Source organism: Nipponia nippon, unplaced genomic scaffold, assembly GCF_047370975.1.
Source record: "Nipponia nippon isolate SJK-2023a ecotype South Korea unplaced genomic scaffold, ASM4737097v1 scaffold_5, whole genome shotgun sequence".
Classification (NCBI taxonomy): domain Eukaryota; kingdom Metazoa; phylum Chordata; class Aves; order Pelecaniformes; family Threskiornithidae; genus Nipponia; species Nipponia nippon.
In genome coordinates this window covers 50,527,696-50,534,482 of record NW_028262369.1, presented here as the reverse complement: position 1 = coordinate 50,534,482, position 6,787 = coordinate 50,527,696, and positions in this window count along the sequence as shown.

Genomic DNA, 6,787 nt, shown 5'->3' with positions numbered 1-6,787 from the left:
AATACCTTTTTTTGGTGGGGTTGACCTCAGCCCAAACCGAGGCTGCTCAGAGAGGGGGGTGCGTTGCCTGCCCTCTGCCACTTCTTTACAGGGACTGGCCCAGGTCAGCAGTCAGGGGAGGGAATAAGTGGGGAGATCTGATAACAGGCTGCACGTTTGTAAAAATCACGCTCGCCACACACGGGCTGGGTGGGAGAAGAAGTAGTAGGCTTAAACAATAGCAACGCAGATGCAGTTTGAACACGACAGAGGAGGGAAAGAAAACATGGTCATGATAGGTATAGGGTAAATGCTAGAGCAGATCGTGGGAGAGATTACAGAGGCTGCATCTGAAAAGTTTGTGTGTGGAGCCTGTTAAAATTCTCTTTCTGGAGCAGATTTTGGTGTAGATGAACATGCCCTTGTGTTAGAGAGGTGAACTGTTGGACCTCTGCAGTTCATTTCAGCCCTACTTTTTATGATTTTTGTAGTATTGCTGTTGGAGATCAGGAAGAATAAAAGGGAAAGTCTGTCTTCTCTTATAAAACTAGAAGTAAATGCGTAACACAGCTTAATTGAAATTACTGACTTCCCCAGATAAGCTGGATGTAACTAGATCAACAGTGATCTGGTTAATACAGAAAAATGACTTGCGATATCTAGTGCTCACGGATTAAAGCACTGAGGAGTGGCGAGACACTGATAGCGAAATCTCCATGGGGAAAGAAGACCATGTAGATTTGCTGCTGCCACAATAAGGATAACTTGAGCAAAAATTAAATCCAGTAGTTCAACCCTAGAGCCGAAGAAGGAGGGGATGAGGAACTGGTTTTAATAGCATCACCCCTGGGGTTTTGGTTCTTTGTTGAGTTTTTTTGAGCAGTTCCCTGCTGTTCTGGACCTCAGTTGAAGGTGTTAGCCTCAGTATGATCTCTAAAGTTGTAGAAGAGATGAAGTCATTTAGGAATATAATTGAAAACACAACAAATCCATTGAGCTGAGATGAGTGCTTTGTCCTTGAGTTCAGCTGGAAACCCATAACATTTGAGGGACACATTAGAGGAAAAGAGGACTATTCACGGAGCATCTGGAGAGATGGGCTTCAGATGCCCTTTTCCCTATTTATGCTTATTAGAAATGAAATTGAAGTGCGATGTGATTAAATCATGCATATAAAGAAGAGCTTCCACAAACAAGAAAACATAAGCAAAGTGTGAAGGAACAGAACTGCAAAGAGAATGAGAGGAGCGAAACCAAACAGGATGCCAAACTGCAAAAGACATTTCAACAGCACCTAATTAAAACTGTTCACATTTGCAACAGACAGAAGGTAAAGACATTCACTAGGAAACAGAAGAAAGGGGGAAAAACATGAAAAGGAGTGATTTAGTCAATCACAGGAGATTCTAGAAAAATAGCAAGCTTGAGCAAAATGCATTTAGAGCTGGGGGGTTATTTCCATTTGTCTTACAGCAGAACTGACTCCAGCTGGTAATAATGAAAAATATAATGTGCAGCAGCCCCTGCCCACAGTGCCTGCAGCCTATGGGGAGCTGGCACTACCAACATTTTGCATTTATCTCCATGCAGTGATTTGAATAAGATCACATAGCAACCAGTCCAGGACTGAGGAATCAACCCAGTTCTCCCAGGTCCCACTCTAATAACTTAATCACAAGATTATCTCCCAGCTTCTTTTGTTAATTAATGAATCTTCATCTTTCGGCTTCAGAAATCATAGACACAGCAGTAACGATGAAGTTGAAAATCCAGCATGACGCCTCTGTTAGCGGGATGAACTAATAACGCTTTTTCTCCTGCGACACCTTTCAAAACCTGACATGTTCACCACTGGGTTCATCTGGTTTCAGATGTGTAGCAGAGCAGCACCAGCTTAAAAGTGGAATAATCATGACAAATGAGTCCTTAGCCTTCTTTCAAAGAGACCAAATCCAATCTTCACTTGGGTGACAAAAACACAGAAAATGAAAAAACAAGAAGAAACTACGCTATACTTTGCTTGTCTTTGTCTAAGCAAAACCATTTTAATAATTGGTGAACATGGAATGAAAAGTAGTGAATAACATTTGAAAGGGAAAAGACTGCTGTGTAGTATGTCTGAGAATGAAAAGGGGAAGGTATTTTTCCTTCTTGTGGCAGAGCCTTTGCTTGCAGAAGAAGCTGGCTAGGTGAAAACTCAGCTTTCTTGCTAGAGAGAGGCTGATTTATGTGTACACAAGAAATCTCACTGTTCAGAGATAAGATACCTAAGTAAGTGCTTCGTTAATGATGAGTGATGAAGCAGCAGTCAGAGCTGTAGGAAGGAGCTCTTCATTAAGTAAACCAGGAGCTGTCAGAGGCCTTTGGTAACCCACCAGTCTAGATGCTGCCTGAGATCCAGCCATCCTCTCCTCGTCCACCCATGATGCTACACAGAGATACCATAAATCACTTGTACAGCCTATGAAGAATTACCGTCAGACCAAAGGTGCGTGTTAAACAATCCCCTGCTGGGGGGGGGGGGGGGGGGGCAGAGGGATGTTTGTTTTTCCCTTCTGCCTGGATAGGTCTCAGATAATTAGCCCTGTGTCGGTGGATGGCAGCCAGCAGAGATGTCTTGTCCCTCCTAACGCCCAGAGCAGGAGGGCGCCCAAGCGGCTGGAAGTCCTGCTCAGGCCAATCCAGGTTACTCTCTCACCTTTGGCGTGTTTGTGATTCGGCTGTGAGGACCAAGGCCAGCCAGCAGTGTTGTTCCCAGCCCTGATGCTGAGAAATGAGCAGTGTCACAGAGAGACAAGTGGCCCAGGCATGTGGCTGTAGTCATTGTCTCCTCAATAATGTTGTTTTTGCAGGGGCAATAGGAGGGGGAAGAGCAGAATCCCCCCTGGACTGCCTCCTTCTCAAGGAAGTGACTGATGAGCCTGGCAGCCTCTGAACAAATATTTCTGATGCAGAGAATTCACTTGTCAACTTGGAGGAGCCCTGAGAGGAAATTTCCAAAGCAGATCTGTCGGAGATAATGACACCGCACAAGGAAGCCCTCCTTGGGAGGAATGTCTTCAGAAGATGTGGTGTGTTTGAAAATACGATGCTTCTGTGTGTTCCTGTGGATGAGTTAAAATTCAGGCAACCGTGGCTGAATTTTTAATCTGTGAGCTGTAACAGATGAAGCACAAGGAGGCAGTGATTCATTTTTTCACCTTCCCTGATGCTTCCTTGGTCAATCAGATATTTTTTACCAGATCAGAAAGCTCTTTTTAGGCCCAAGATAACTCGCTGTGTTCCGCCTTATCCAGATTACAAACCAGGGAATTTTTGTGCATCTGGATGTTTGTGTAATTGCCTAACACTGTGAAACTCCATCTCAGCTGAAACCTCTTAGCTCCATTGTTAGATAAAAAGCAATTAACAGTAACCATAACCAGAAACACTTTTAGCGTGAGGACAGGCAGCAAATGGCAAATCAACAAATACATCAACAAATCTGTTTTTGCCTTGTACTTTGCTGTTTGCAGTCAATGGGTCATTAATTTTTATATGGGTACCATGTACTTATAAGCGGTTTGGGAATCTTGAAGTTATTACCTATGACAGTGGCTTTGATTATGTTGGCTGCTCTGCGCTGCCCGTGATCCTTCGGTTTAAGAGTCACACAAAACAATACAGCAGCCAGAATCGCACCCCAGGGCAGTCCTGGGTACCCTAAGGAACCCAGGCTGTGCCCTGCTTACTCCTCACACTTGTTGAATCTCTCAGATATGTTTCCTCAAAATGGGGCTGGGTTTGTAAAGCCATTTCTCCTCTGAAAGCTCATCAGCATGCACGCTTTCTAGGTGTTGTTCAGCTAGCTCTTCTAAGTAGCAGTATTTTATCCTGTCAAATATGAAATTGGCTCAGGTCAGAAATTTTGTGCTGAGCTAGCCAATCTTTGTGGTTTTCACTAATTAAATCTAGGACAGATAACCAATAGATCTTCAGCTGAACAAGAATAACTGTTTTAACCTCTTTTTCTAGGTGTTTTCTGATCGTTTTACATTTTCTGATTCATTGGCTCGAGTTTCAGTTCTCTGGGAAAAAAATGTAGGACAACTTATATTTTACTTGGCAAGTTGATCGTTTTATATAAAATAAGGTTTACTTTCCATGTGAAGTCACAGAGGCACTTGTAGAGTATAGATGTGTAAAAAGATGTGAGTAACGTTAGCTGGATTCATGCAAGTGATGGTTTTTAATCTGAATAACTGCAGAGTTTCAAAAAAAGCAAATACAGAGATGTCAAGAACGAGATTGCCTGGTACCACACTCTGCATTGGAGCAGTGCTTTGGTTATCAGTTATTTTTAAGCGCTCTCTCCTGGTTTGTTTGGCATTAGCCTGTGTCTCCAGATAATCTATCAGCGATTACCTGTTTCGTTTTATTACATTCTGTTCCCTTCTGCACTCATTCAGGACTTTATTTGCTCCCATCTTGCAGACAGTTTTAAATGTTAAGCTTGTTTTCCTACCAGATGGAGAATAGACGCCTCTATATCAGGTAAGTGTTTTGTGATGTCTCCCCGGTGCAAGAAGATGATACTGCGCTTATTATACTTCAGGTTGGGAAGGCTGCTAAATGCAAATCAAACCAGACCTTTTGTGCCTCATAGGTTAGAGTGTTTTGCTGGGGTATTTGTGTGTTTAATGTAAGTTGAGTGTCCTTCTTGTGCAGTCAGTAGCTGTGGGCAGTGCAAAGGGATTTTGCTGGAGCAGTTCAGCCTGGAAAGTTACGATGCTGGCACAAACCTTGCCAGTACTGCCACAGCCACCTTGAACGCGTGGGACAGTGCAGACACATCTCCCTGTGAGAGAAAAGCTCTTACGGAGTGTTTGCAGGGCTGCAGGCAAAGCTTCTCTGCTGCCCTGAGCGTGCCTAGTCCCACACGACCATTTTCACTCCAAGTTTCTCTTTCATGGGAGATGACAGGCGGCAGTGGCTAAAAAATGGCCAGTCTGGGCTCAGTAGCTGCCTATTGGCAAGGGATGTTTATGTCTTGACTCTTCTTGAGGGTTATAACAAAGAAAACTAAAAAGGAGCCAAATGAAAAGGCGTTAATACAAACGTGCAAAGATGGGCACCTTGGTCATCCCAGCAGTGACCAAAATGTTCAGGGCAGAGGGGTTCTCTCCCTTGAACGATGCGACCTTTGTGAACACTGTCCCCAGCCCAGTCCTGCGAGTGGGCGCGCAGATCCCAGCAGAGATGTCAGAGGGATCCGTTCTGGTGCCAAGGGACTGTCTCCACCGATCAAGCTGTGGTCCAGTAATTCGTCTAATGAGAGTTTGCACACATAGGAAAGAAGGGAAAGCAGATGTTTCTATAGTTTTTCATTTTTTTTCCCGACAGCTGAATGCAAGCAGACTGCCTGTCTTATCTCCATTTGCCCCCTTCTGTGCAAATGCTTCAGTCACTTCCCTGCAAATTTAATGTTTTTTCAACTACTGACACGCTCCTCTTCCCCACTCTGCAATTATGAACCGATGTGCTGATGTTTTAAGTAAAACGTTTTGTTTTAAAATGTGCAACATCCAAATTTACAAAAAAAAAAAAAAAAAGAAAAAAAAGAGACAGCTCCCTCCCCAAATTCTCTCTGATGCTAATTATAGAAATCTCAGCTCTCCAGCAGAAGCATCAGTCAACAGAGGGTTTGGCTCTTTTTAGAGGCTGAAGCTTTGGGAAAACATACTGAGGATGGTGCATACAACTGGGAGATGCGGCAGGTACACGCCGGAGGTGAACGCCGAGAGTTTGGAAATGCAAACAGATTTCGGGGACTGCCAGTCCCCTTCCTCCCCCAACACCTAGAATATTTCATTGTTGGTTGGTCTTAAATTTTAAATCATCTAACAGTATGCTGTCAAGACACGTTGTTTTCATAGAGTTGGCATCTGAAGTTGTTTTTTTTTTTTTTCCAGCTCAATTTAGAGAAGGGTAACAAATATTCTGGGTTTGCTCTGAAATTGTTGCAGGAGATCCTGGATTAAACATCACGGTTGCTCCTGCAACAAAAGTGCAGCTCTTCTGTCAGAGTTTCGGCCTGATGATGTTTCTGGCTGTTAGGATGAAACTGCAGACTCGGTCCCCATCACAAGAGAGGGTTAGAATATGCTTGCAAATTCATTCCAGCACTGACTTTTATTAGGGAATCTTATTTACATACTACATTCTCTTCTTGTACAAGAAAGCTGGAGGCATTTTTTTTTTCTTCTAATGCATTTTAGAGGCGATCTGACATTTTCTAATGGCTCTCAGGTATGTATAATTCAGCCTGTTCCATGTCTGCGTTTTCCAAAATAACACTGGAAAATTATTTGGGTTCCTGCTTTTTTTGGACAATCATTACTCTCACTTTTTCCAGGTTGACCTATAAATGCCCATATGCTGCAGGATATTTGCAGTAGGTGTAGGTTCCTTTGGAGATGGTCTTGTGTGGGAGACAATATGACAGCTCATCTGCATAGCACAGGCATCATACCCCTGACTTGATTTAGCAGAGTCCTGGATCTGGAGGCTTCTCCCATATAGCCTGTATATTTAGGAGATTGCTCATATACACACACACAAGCTGTGCACTCACGCTCTCTCGTGCAGTCATTTTTCCGTTATCTGTGGGCAGCTCAGCTGGTTTGGGAATAAATTGCAGTATGCAATAGGCGTGGCAGAACCCGGCTTGGAGGCATGGCCTCTGCTGCATCCAGACGTCCTGCATTGTTAAAAAATGTGTGTTATTGTACAGACGGAAGATTTTATGTGAAAGACTTTGCGTTGACCA